This window comes from Tiliqua scincoides, chromosome 5, assembly GCF_035046505.1.
Source record: "Tiliqua scincoides isolate rTilSci1 chromosome 5, rTilSci1.hap2, whole genome shotgun sequence".
NCBI lineage: Eukaryota > Metazoa > Chordata > Lepidosauria > Squamata > Scincidae > Tiliqua > Tiliqua scincoides.
Genome location: NC_089825.1, coordinates 84,529,514 through 84,542,725, shown reverse-complemented (window position 1 = coordinate 84,542,725; position 13,212 = coordinate 84,529,514). Strand labels below are relative to the sequence as shown.

The 13,212-nt window shown below is 48.2% G+C and overlaps 1 pseudogene; it reads left to right on the top strand.

The window, feature by feature from the left end:
- Nucleotides 1-9,039: 9,039 nt before the first annotated feature.
- LOC136654909 (5S ribosomal RNA) lies at nucleotides 9,040-9,159 on the top strand (annotated as a pseudogene).
- The last annotated feature ends 4,053 nt before the right edge of the window (nucleotides 9,160-13,212 follow it).

Genomic DNA, 13,212 nt, shown 5'->3' with positions numbered 1-13,212 from the left:
GCAAAGACATGTATAAACACACGGATTCACTCACAGCATCTGTCAACTTATTGCTGTCCCTGAAACATGTGAGCGTGGCACATGTGTGAATGTGGGGTTGTTAGCTGCAATCATGTGTTGGTGAAAAGAAGACACCTTGCGTACATTCAGAAGTGCTCTTGTCTTTGCGGATGTTGCATATGTTCATGTTCTTAAAGGGAAGTTCAAGTGTTGAGCCCTGATCAATGCCAATGTAGGCCTCTTAGCAAGGCACCCTCTTGGGGCTGGAAGGGGTAGGGGAGGTATACAAATTGAGGGTTCTCTCATGCTGTCTTAGATTCTTATGGGCTCAGAAAAGGGCAGTGTTGGTGGGATGGGGGGCCCTTTGCATGTCTTGGGACAGTTACAAGTGCATGGGCAGGAGGTCTGGTCTAGAGGGTAGAGCCTCCATTTGCCTGAAGATAACATTCACAAGGTCGCCAGTTCAAGGCCACCGGCACCATGCGACCTTGAAATAGCTGACAAGCTGAGCCGAGTTATTCCATCTGCTCTGAGCGTGGGAGGATGGAGGCCAGAATGTGAAGCCAGATCAGAAAGAAACATCTGAATGTTTTGGTTCTTGAAAGATAGAACCTTCTTTCAATTGTAAAAATCGCTACTGGGATTTAAATAGCCTGCCTATGTAAACTGCCTTGAATAAAGTCTTGAATAAAGACCAAGAAAGGTGGTATATAAATACCTGTATTATTATTATTATTATTATTATTATTATTGCTACTCTCTGAATCTGGCCTAGCAGGCTTGTCTTGGCTGCAAGGTTTGAGAAGTACTTGACCTGCTGTGGTGTTTTCTGCAGAGGATCCCAAATGTAATTATAAAGGAGGACTGGAGACAAGTGCTGAAAGGAAGATTGGGGCCATAATCGGGTATGGGGCTGTAGCTCAGTGTTAGAGCACCTGCTTTGGATGTAGAAGGTTCTAAGTTCAATCTCTGTCATTTCCAGGTAGAGTCAGGAAAGGGGGGGGGACCATTTGAAACCCTGGAAAGGTGCTGCCAATCACTGTTGACAATTCTCAGGTAGATGGACCAACGGTCAGATTCAGTAGACAGTAGCTTTTTATGTCCATACTGGCACAATATAGGTGGTCACAGCACCCTGAGCATATCAGTCTGATGCGGCACAAGATTATGCTGACCATCTAAATCAGATTCATGTTAATTCGTGAGGAAAGCAAGATTCTTGCATATGAACTCTGTTACAGGTGAACCGGCTCATCTGTGTACCCACCCTGGATGTACAGTACAGGTGAGCCAAAGATGAGCCAAAGATGCAAGATTTAATTGGCACAGCCTGTGCCTCTGAGTCAAACCTCTGTCATTAAACACAAGGCAGAGGAGAAGCAATTGCTAAGTGCATACAAAAAGCCAGGCCTGCCACCAATTGTCAGGCTTCTTTTCCTCAGTCTGCAGATGCTAGTGAGCTTTCCCCCTCATGCTCTAGGTACCCCCCATGCTCTAGGTACCCCCTTTGATGGAATAACATGAGCTACGGTCTCAGAAAAACACCTTCCACCAGGCAGAGTTGGAAGAAAATGGAAGATCCATATTGCGGCTGACAAATAAGTGGGAATGCTTTAGCGCTGCATCACAAAATTCATAGTTCCATTTTCACCCAAGTCTTAAGCACCCCATCTTGGAAGGAAATGTTTTTGAGTTCACGCCAGTTTGCTTCCAGGTAAACTGTCAAGCCTATCCACACTCAGAAAAAGCACACAATATCACCCTCTTAAGAGTGTATCACTTTAGCCGCACATCTGTATACGTGTATGTGTTGGGGTGTAGGGAAGTTGCATATTTTAATGCTTCCCCTTGTATTAGTCTCCCACTAATAGCATATTGGAGAGAAGGGTGGGCTTGCTTTCCTGATATGCTAGCTTTCCACTGGCAGGGAGTCTATCCAGAAGATAGCACAAGAAGAACCGTGTTGTGTATATTCTAAGGAAGAAGAGTAGCCTCTGATTGTTTTTACATGTCCAAAATGCATTTGGTTTCAGCAGCCTGTTTCAATAAATGGTTTCCTAGCAGCGGCATTTGCTCTTAAGCTTTTTCTACCAATTGCTGCCGTCCCTGTTTTGCCCTCAAAGGCTACCTGGAAGCAGAACCTCCAGAAAACTTGGGGGCCAGCTGCCCTCTTGCTGCTGTGGAAAGCTGCCTCTTCTATGGTACGTTAGGTTCGGTTCCTTGCCTAACCCCCCCTTGGTTGCTCTTGGCAACGGGGCCTGGTCTCTCTTGGGGCCAATGCACCTTACTGACCTGTTGCTGCTGGGACTGGTGATGGGCAGCCCAAGCCTGAAGCCAGTGGCTCTGCTGGGTGCAGCGGTGCCAAAACGGCTACAGCTTCATCCAGCAGTACCACTGAGGCTGCCAGAGGTCTCCTCGGAGGAAGGGGACTTTCATCCCCTTCCCCCGGGGAAAGCCCCAAGCCCTGCAATGGGGCTTCTCAAGTCTGCACTAGTATTTTGCCGATGCAGACCTGAGAGACTCCATGTCAGGCTTTGCAGCTGATACAGAGGATAGGATATGGCGGCCCTGAGGTTCAGCACTGACTGGTGCGGCCCAGCTCCGGTGGCCCCTCCTCTCCAGGTGCTGCAGATGTGCCTTATGGCACATTTGCAACACCCAGCACCGGCGCTGAGGATGTATAGAATTGGACCCTGGATCAGGAAGAGCTGGAATCAGACCCAGGCAGCTCCCAAATGAGTGGCCACACAGGCTACTACAGTAATGCAGGATAGCCCTAAGAATCATACAGCAATTTACCACGCTGCCTTGTCCTGGCCCATGTGCAACCTGCAGTTGACTCTGCTGGCATGATGAGATTATTCCCATGTGTGAATAAACCAACCCAGCAACATGGTCCTAAATGATAACAAAATATACATTTCATGGTTTCCCTTTCCGAAATCCCTTAGCGAGGTTTTCCATCCATTGGGAACCTATCTCGATAGGGTAAATCAAGTGCATCTACTCAAAACACTGGAGGGAGGGGCGTAGTGGGGCTACCTTGGGAGGCCTCCAGTGAACTGAGCCCCTTGAAATGGCTTTTCAGAAAGGAGAGGGAGGCTGCATAAGGCAGCCATTTTCAACCACTGTGCCGTGGCACACTGGTGTGCTGTGAATGATCCCCAGGTGTGCCACAGGAATTTGGGAGAGGGTCAATTATTAGTAGGGCCACTGGGGGATGTGACAGCACAGTGTGCCTTGTCAATTGTCCAAAAACCGATGGCGTGCCTTGACTATTTTAGTGCCTTGCCGGTGTGCCGTGGGATGCAAAAAGTTGAAAATCACTGGCATAAGACCTTGAAGATTCACTTTGCTCTCAAGCAGTGGGTGGGGTTGTTGTTTGCACAGGACTCCCAAAAGGGATTGTCTGGCAGGCTGCCACTGTTTGGCCCTGAGGGGAAGTGCTCTGTGTGTGGGAGCGATGTGCACGCTCTCTCTCTCTCTCTCTCTCTCTCTCTCTCTCTCTCTCTCTCTCTCTTGTCTGGCCCTGCAGGAAGAAACAACACTGATGGGGCAGGTTGAGGCACACACTTTTGTTTTGCTTCATTAATGAAACTTCAAACTGGGACAAAGGCAAAAGGCTTGCTTGGAATTATCCCTCTCCTGTTAGGTCAAAAAACCCCATCATGGCCTTGTTCCACCGCATTTTGCTTTGTCCAGCCTGTCTGTCCAGTCAAAAGGCCACGAGGGGTGAGGAAGGCAGGGGAAACATGTGGTGATTTCTTTCCATCCCTGTACTCTCCACCCTCACAGCTTTTTCCAGTCAATTTACTCAACATAACACAGAATGTAACACACCATAAAGTATAACCCCGTGAGGGAGGTCAAGTGCTTCATGCTGCTGATGTGGCTGCACATTGCAATGCGCAAGTCCCTGTCCCCATGGATCGTGGGACTCCCACCTGCAGAGAGGACTAGAATGGTGATCTGTCTTGAAGCTAGCCATTTCCTAAACTGCTAACACCAGGCACCTGGTTGTTGGCCGTGGTGGCTCCCAGGAGCCAAACTGGTTTTGCAAAATGGGTCCTTATATTTTATTTCTCCACAGGACCCTTCACAAAGTCCAGCTTTGTGAGGCCTGCTGCTGCAGAATATTCCGGGATGCAACAGTGAGGGGACTTAATGTCGCCCAGAATTAGTTGGGTGGCTCAACATCTTTGTTGTGTCATCCTCTCAAGGCAGAAGATAGGAGAGCGATACTAGATTCAGTATCTTGAGGTTCTTTTGGGGGGGGGGGTTGGCTTTTTTGGTGCAGAATTTAGTAGCGGTGCAGATTTCCTAGGTGCGTACCTATGTCAATACATCAAGATTAGGTGCAGCTGAGAACTGACTCAAACCAAGCTCAGAAAAGAGCTTAGCATATCTGAAAACGTTTTGAGGTCACTGCCATAGTGTTTTGTGCAAGTGTCTGAGAAAAGAGGAGCTATCCTAGGAATGGATATGCTCACAGGACCCCCTGGACAGAGTATAGTACTCACTGAAGAAGCAGACCTATGTGTAGGCCACTTCAGATGGCAGATGATTGCTATTCCATACCAAGAAAGAAAAATCTCTGTCCATTAAAACTGGCACACTGGGGAGAAAAATTCTTACACAACCATCTCCCTACTAGTTTTCGATGTACAGGGTTTTGTTTTGTTTGTTTTGGTATGCAGGAGAATTCAGTTATGTGAGTCCCCACCTGCTTTGTGAAGTGGTAAAACTCTGACACAGGTTTCCCCACTTTGTGAGAACTGGGCCTTGATGGTAAACCCAAGTTTGCCAGGGAAGCCCTCAGTATCAACCAAGGCATCGTCTTCATTAACCTTCAGAGAAGAAGGTCACTTTCCCAAACAAGGACAAAGCATTTCAGCTGACAGTGCGTTCCTGATGGGACAAGCAGTCTCTGGTTTTAACTGACACTTCTGTTTTTGCTGCCCACACCCCAGCTTAGTCACTGATTAATGGGAAGAGCTGAGTGCTTTCTCAAGAAACCTTTCTGGGGCTCTGCCCAGGGCGTTCCTTCTCTTTCAGGTCTTGCCAAGGCAGTTAGGCAGGTGAGAAAAGATGTTTGTATAACCTGAGCTGCCTGCTCCTCCCTTCTAGGGAGCAGGCCATGCTTTTTAACCATATAAGGAAGCAAATTGATTCATAGGGCTTGGCAGAAACCTGAGTTGTGCACGGCTAGCCAGTCCTGCACACTTGTGGCCTAACTCTGTGAGGTCTAATATAACTCCATTTTGCCAGGTGTGGGTTGGGATATGAATGGAGAGGGGTTCTGAAAAAGCTAGGGAAGGGAGAAGGGTGATGGTAGCTGGACTCTGGCCACCAGCCTCCCTGTTAGAGCTAGCCTGACCAAAGTAGGAAGGAAAAGCAGCCCCATGCACTGAAGGCTTGGATTTGAGTTGAAACTGGAGGAGAGAGAACACATAGATGCCACTGCAGCTGTAGCAGCAGCTCAGTTCAGTTGATCCCTTTTGGGTTACTCAGGAGAACCCCAGTTTGCTTGCCCTCAGAACAGCAGTGACCCTGGTTCTTGGTCAGCCAGTCTCTTTTAGGAGCCTCCCCAAGCTCCCAAGATGCATCTTTCCTGTTTTGCCAGAGCACTGTCCTTACCTGAGAAGAAATGATTGGATACTGAACATGAGTAGTTTTCCCACACTAATGTCCCTCAGTCCAGTAAGGGATGTATGTGTATGGAAGAGACTTGCACATGTGGCTTGATATTCACATGTACCCAGCTGGCTGAAGACACATATGGGTGCACCTCTGCATTGTAATGTACATTCAGACAGGAGACATTTGCTGCAGCTCCCCTTTCTACTATGTAGGGTATGGTTCAGTGTACATTTGCCTCTGTCGATGCACGTCTCCAATCACCCTGTTGTATTGTGCTCACAATGTTGCATACTACCAAGACTAATGTTTAAGCTGAAATAGACTTGACAGCAGCTCACCTGTAGTGTTTTATTATTCCAAAGCATTCCTAGACCACTTTCTTACTCACCCTCATCACAGCCTCCATGATGCCAATTTGCAGACTGGAACTGAGGGCCAAATCCTATCCAACTTTCCAGCGCTGGTGCAACCGTACCAATAGTGCACATGCTGCATCCTGTGGTAGGGGGGCAGCCACAGAGGCCTCCTCCAGGTAAGGGAATGTTTGTTCCCTTTCCTCTGGGCTGCATTGTGGCTGCACCAGCACTGGAAATTTGGGTAGGATTGGGCCCTGAGGCGGCAATCCTATCCACACTTACCGGGAAGTAAGCCCCATTGACTATAATGGAACGTACTTATGAGTAGACGTGCATAGAATTGTGCCCTGAGTGGCACAGAGGTATATGGCTTGATGGGGAAATGAATTTTTGCCTGGCTACATCTTTTGAGTATGAGCACAAAAGGGAATATGTTTGTGTTGGATTACACTTATCACCTCTTCCTCCCGATATGGACTGCAGCCTATGTGTTGCCGGAAAGAGCAATTACATGGAACAAATGGCACTTCTTTGAAGGGGACATATTTTCTTGCTAGAAGATTGAAATGTGTGAAGAGGGGACTCCTGAGATACTCACACTTGGTCCCTCAAGTTGCTATGAAGTGACTTAGGGTGCAGTCCTAACTCACTTTCCAGCACTGACTTAAGGGCAATGCAGCTCTGAGGATAAACATTTCCTTACTCTGAGGAGGGCTCCATGAGTGCCGCCCAACTGCAGGGTGCAGCACACGTCCCATTGGCACAGCTATGCCAGCGCTGGAAAGTTGGTTAGGATTTGGGCCTTAGTTGCTCTTGTACTCATGCTCAGCTTTCCAAAAGAGCAGTGTGATCACTGGATCACACCAGAAGATTCATGGTTTCTAGCCTGCTTTTTTCAAAAATGGTCAGCCAGATATCACGGGGAGCAACATTATGACTGTGGCGATCTGCTGCTGTTGCTTGTCCCCAGTGTCTGTTTATCAGAGGTACAGTCCATTGCCGTCATTTTCAACCACTGTGCCGTGGCACATTGGTGTGCTGCAAATGCTCTGCAGGTGTGCCACAGGAGTTTGGGGGAGCGTCATATATTAGTAGGGCAATTGGGGGTTGTGAGCCCCTGGCTGGCAGCATGGTGTGCCTTGTCAATTGTCAAAAAGCTGATGGTGTGCCTTGACAATTTTAGTGCCTTCTTAGTGTGTCATGAAATGCAAAAGGTTGAAAATCACTGGTCTATTGAAATATGGAGGCTCCATTTGTATCCTACAGCAGTGTTTCTCAATGTTTGTCATCTGCTGTACCACTTCATATGGGTCTGCCTGTTTGAAGTACCACCATAAGTAACTGGTGATGACATCATTGCCAGTTACTTCTGGGGTGGGAGGCCAGATGTGATGTGACAAACACCAGTAAGAGGCTCAGGGTAGATGGGAGGGCTTTTTCAAGTGCTTTGGAGCTCTGCCCTCCTACCAAGCCTCCTACCACTGCTTGTTGTGTCACGTTTCTGGTCTCACAGCTTGGTGGCAGATGTCCAGGGGTCTTGTGAGCACCACCAGATACCACCTCATGTATCACTGGTGGTACCTGTACCACTGGTTGAGAAACATTGATCTAGGGCTAGGTTGGGGGCCATCGCCACATTTTGTAGCTATGAATTCATCAGCCACACAAGCACCATCTTTGCTCTGGCCTAAATCAACTGTCCGTTCGTTTCAGTGGATGCCCCTGAGTTTTGAGAGAGAATTTTGCTCTCTGTTTGCTCTCTCTACAATTCAATACACTTTGACCACAATTCTCTGCTTGCTATTATTAATGTAAAACTTTGCACGGGTCAAGAACACTGCAATAGGGATTCCCTTATCCAGACTGAGGGCTGTTTCAACAAGGCTATAATGGATCTAGCCTTCTGTTCCCATGCTATGGATTTGAGTTGCTGGAGTTTGGAGTCAGTTGCTGAGAAATGGTGGTGTGTCAGCCATCAGTGTCTGACATTGCAGCCAGTGTTCAGAGTTGCTGGGAAGCTCTTTCACATGCCTGTGCAGGAGTTTCTGCCATATACACCCAAGAACAAAGCATTCTAGGGAGTTCCCTGGGTTGCTGCCAAGTTCCCAGGTTTGTGGCATGAATCACACAGGTGCTCGTATCAGCTGGCATTGTGGCCCACAAAAGACTTGGCAAGATGACCAATGAGGCCAGCAATCAATGCACCGTATGAAAATGGAGCTCTTGTTCATCATTTGCAACAGTCAATGGGGCACCACTGCTCAAAGAGGTTTTTTTCCCCCATAATGCCTTTTTTCCTTCCAAATCTCCTTGTCTAATACCTTTTCTGGGGCACCTTATTTCTTAGGCAAAATAAAAACGATAGCCTTCTGTACTTGAAAGATGGCCTGTTTCTGTTCTTTCCTTGTGGTACAGACTCATGTCTGGACTGCATTAACTGAGTTGAACAGAGAGAAGCTGCTGGGGACTGCAGTCGTGGGATGGAGGTGGATAGCCCTGCCTAGCTGTTGGACCCAAAGGCCATTTGGTCTTTTGTGCAACCTAAGAGGTTGCAGGGGAGTATTGCGGCAGGGGAAGATTACAGAGCGCTATTGACCCAGTGGTAACCACTTGCTAATCTTTCCATATAAAACTCTGGTTTGCTTATTTATTTAAAAGACCTGTACCCCCAACAATGGAGCACTCAGGGCACTGAGGTTTCCCATTTCCCAATTTTCCAGATCTGGTGCAGAAGAATGGTAGAACAAGACCATTCTGTCCTACTAGAGCAGGACAAGACACATGAGCATGCAGACCAAGTGGTTACGTGCATACTGTGGTTAAATCACAACCTCATAAATGACCACCTGTGTTCAGTCAAAGATTTAGGAATACCTGAAAGGCAGGGCATGTACAGCCATCATAGTTCTTCCAGTGACCATTGATATGATACATTCCATGGGATATCAGCCCTGGCGGGGAGGGGAAGTGCTTGTATGACTCTTGTAGAGAGGTGGTGCTGGGAGAGTGAACTGACAGGAGAAACAGGAGTTTAAAGGGTAGGTTTAGCAGCAACTGTTACCCTGCACATGCCCAATCTCATCTGATCTCGGAAGCTAAGCAGGGTCAGGCCTGGTTAGTACTTGGATGGGAGACTGCCTGGGAATACCGGGTGCTGTAAGCTTATACCATAGTCTTTCAAGACTGAAGGTTGCCAACCAAAGTGTAGGTTTATGACATGGTGAGGGTGATGGGGGCATGGCTGTAATTGCTCCTACATGACTAATAACTCAATCCTTTGGTGCCTCGGCACCCAGAGGAACAGTGATGCAGAAATGGCTGCTGCTGTATCCTGTGTGTGCCAAGGCAGCCACCAGAGTCTTCTTGGGGTAAGGGAACAAACATTCCCTTACCCTGGGCAATGGCACTGTGGCTCCAATGGGTCTCCTCGAAGCTGCGCCCGCTATTGAGTGGGAGCAGAACTGAGGAAGCCCTTGCTGCCACTTTCGTCCCTTCCTAGGCTCAATCCTCCCATCCTCCTGCTCTCCCTCCACCCAGTTCTTCCCCCTCCCAGCCTCCCTCTGCCCCTAAAAGCCTTGTTGCCAACTGGCAGTGATACTTACCCCTGGCCACTCCAGTGCTGGGTCCTCCTGGCGCTACCTCAGTGCTGGCAGGATCCACATACCACTGGTGGGAAAGTGCTTTATGGCATTTTCACAACATCCAGTCTTGGCAGTTGGTGCTGGGCACCATAGGATTTGGCCCTAAGACTGCAGTGCTATGCACATTTAACCTGGGAGTAAGAGCTGTTGAAGACAGTTGTAATGACTTCTGAATAAACGTGCATGGGATTGTGCTGCAGGATTTTGAAAACATGCAAGTTTACCCTTGTCCCTTTTATTTTTTTGCTAGCAGTTCCAAGGATAATATCTAAAGATGTTATGGTGGTCAAATCTTTGGCAGCAGGGGCATGGTTATTTATGGGAGTCTTTGGATGATCCGGCACAGAGCCCTCCTAGGCCTTTGATAATTGTGTAGAGGAGAGGAGCTAGTTGAGGCTTTTCTCACCCCTGTGTGATAACATTCCCTCTTCCATAAGACAATTAAAGGAGGCGAGAAGACAGGCCTGTCACTGGCTGCTGGTCACAATGGCTTCATGTTGCCTCTCAGGATCAGAGACCATGTGCCTCTGAGAAGCAATTGCAGTGGAGCAAGGATGAGAGAGGCTGTGGCTTTCATCTCCTGCTTATGACCCACTGGGAAACAGGATGCTGAACTAGACTGGCCTGATCCAGCAAGGTACTTTTTTAACGTGGGAGCACTATTGGTGCTTTGTGTCTATTGGCTTGCTTTGTGGCAAGCCGCCCATCATGTCAAAAACGAAGGCCATGTTTTTCAGTTTTGGGATCTGGATGGACTGCATAAGGCTGCTTGAGGTGGAGTCAGACCAGTGTGCCATCTCTTGACCAGCTTTGCGACATGTGACTGCCAGCAGCTCTCCATGATGGACTTGGCAGAGGGCTTCTTCTCACTTGCTTGCTTGATCCCTTGGGCTAAAATGCAGGAGCATGAATGCACGTGGAACCTAAATGCAAAGCTGGTGATCTTCCACTGAGATATGGTTCCTCCCCAGACAAGCTGCTCAGAGACTAGAGACCCCTCCAGAGAGAATGTGTTCACTCAGTCCTTGCATTCTTGGGTGTTTACCTTCTTTCTGGACTGGACAGCTCTGCAGGGAGTGGTGCTGGCCAGGCTAAAAGCAGGACACAAAATTCTGCTTCTTTTTTGGCAGGGGACCTGCCAAAGTCACATACACAGGCCTAAACACATTTTGCTGTCATAAAAGCTAGATTTATTCTTGGGTATATTTGGGGTGCTGAATCCAAAAATGACATCAGCTTTGCCCAATTGACTCTAGTTTGGGGGGTATGGCTTAGACACTTTATGTGCTGATTCAAGCAGCTTCCTCATGAGGAAGCTAAGTCCATGACTTCCTCGGGACGAAGCTGCTTGAATCAGCATATAGGATGGTTATGCCATACCTCCCAAATTAGAGCCAACTGGGCAAAATTGATGCCATTTTTGGATTCAGGCGCCCAAAAATATCCTTGGCAACTTAAAAAAGGGGTTTTTTTAGGCCTGTATTCCCACTTGGAGGGGCATCTGCCAGATGAAAAAGTAACACCTGGCATATTCAAAGTGGTATGGAGTGGGAGGGCTGACTGGGGAAAATGATGGTGGAGCCAAATGTACAACCAACAGACTACCCCTGACTTAGAGAACAAGAGAGGGAGGCTGAGTTGGTGCCTTTCGCTCCCACAGATATGCCTCCGAAGTTCAATGAGAGGTGTGGCACATTACCACACATTCATTAAGCAATTGTGGCATTTCTGAAAGAAAGTCCTGCCTTAGGTGTGGCTCAGCAGGAAGGAATGCAGAAGCTTTGAAAACCCTCCTCACCCAGCTTGTAATTAGTTCATCTCTGCAAGTTTCTGCAAGCTTGAACTGGGGCCTCCCCAGGTCCAGGTGATATGCAGCGCATGACGGATGAGGCCAACCAAATTGAAATGAAGCACATGTCCCTTCTTGACACAGGAATGAGCTGTGATTCAGAGACAGAGGGGACTAATCCTCTGCAAAGCTAATGTGGAATTTTAGTTCCCAGACCATCAACTTGCAGTAGAAAAAGAAAATGCACAAATGTTTCTCATTTGTTGCATGGGTCCTGTTGCCTCCTCTCAAGGAGCTCAGTTGGGGGAGCATTAATGTAGGGGAAACTTACTTGCCATATTTTTGTTTCTCCTTTATAAGTTTCAAAGCACCTAGCAGCATTTAAAAAAACAAAACAAAACTGAAAAAATAAATAAGATTCCTCCAGCAAAGGGGCCGTTGTAATTTGTAGTGCGGCAGAAAGCATGGCTGCAACCCTGTCACAGGGACATCTTCTGCCATGCCCAAATTATCTTGTGACCTTAACAGCAGTGGGTAGCCTGCAACAGAAAAGATTTATGCAGGATTTGTGCGTGTGTACATACATTCTGAAACCAACCCCATCTCAAGGTGAAGTGTGGAGAAGCCCTTTGGCAGCTTGACCCCCACCAAAGGCCAGGCCATCCTTTGAGATTTGTCACTTCCATTTCTCGTGTGTTTTCTGACCCAGTCTTCCATGTTCATGTGCAGGACCTCTAACGTTTTAGAAGAAAAGGTAGCATAGCAGCCTCCCTCTCCTCCACACTGAGGTTGGAATTCTATCCACAATTACCTGGGAGTAAGCCCCATTGACCATAATGGGACTTACTTCTGAATAGACATGCATAGGATTGGGCTCTTACTAAGGTTTTCTCCCTTGCAGTAAAACTTGCCTATGGCCCATCCATTGCATGTGGAAAGAATAGCCAGAGATACAAGCCACCTGTGCCAGTCCCACTGAAAGCCATGAGAGCCCAGCCTTGCACATTTCCCATTCATTTCAGTGGTGCTTGCGCACAAGCGCTTTTGGGGATGGGTATGTTGCATGTGCAAAGGTGCTCATGAGGCACAATCACATGTGATCTCAAAGGTCAAAGAGGGGAACTGCTCTCTCTCCTCCTTTCCCCAATGGCACCCCAAGCAGCCTTAGTGTAAGTTCACTTCTCACAGCCAGCAAGCGATGAACAGGTTGAGAAGATGAATATAGTGTACTGTCAGTACAGTATGCTTGGAGGAGATGCCCAAGTCTCACGAGGACGCTGCAACAACCTTGATTAGTGGTGCTTGCATCCTGGAGATGACTGCCAACAACCAAAAGGGGAAGGAGCTGAACTGTGGAGCTGTGATTTCCGGCTCTTCAGTGAGGACCCAAATGGCTAATCACGCATCCGTGTACTGCCCTTGGTTCGGGGCCAGCTCAAGACCTCCTGAAGTGGCATGCCAAGTGCTGCTCCCCCTTACCTGTCAATGTGGCAGCCTCTGCCCCTGCCATTCCCTGGATTGGAAAAAGAAGAGGGGAACAGAGCATCAGCTCTAGCCCTCGCCTTGCCTCACACTTCCTCCATCCCCCTCTTCCTTTTCTATTCTGGGAAAGGGAAGGAGAAGGTGGAGCAGTGGAGGCAAGTAGGCAGAGACGGACACCCCCCACCAATCTGCTGCCTAAAGTGACGGCTTCAGTTGGCCCTATGGATGGGCTGGCCCTGCCTTGGTTCCTGGATGCAGGTCTCTTGTTATCTGGTGTGCTCCCTGGGGCATTTGGTGGGCCGCT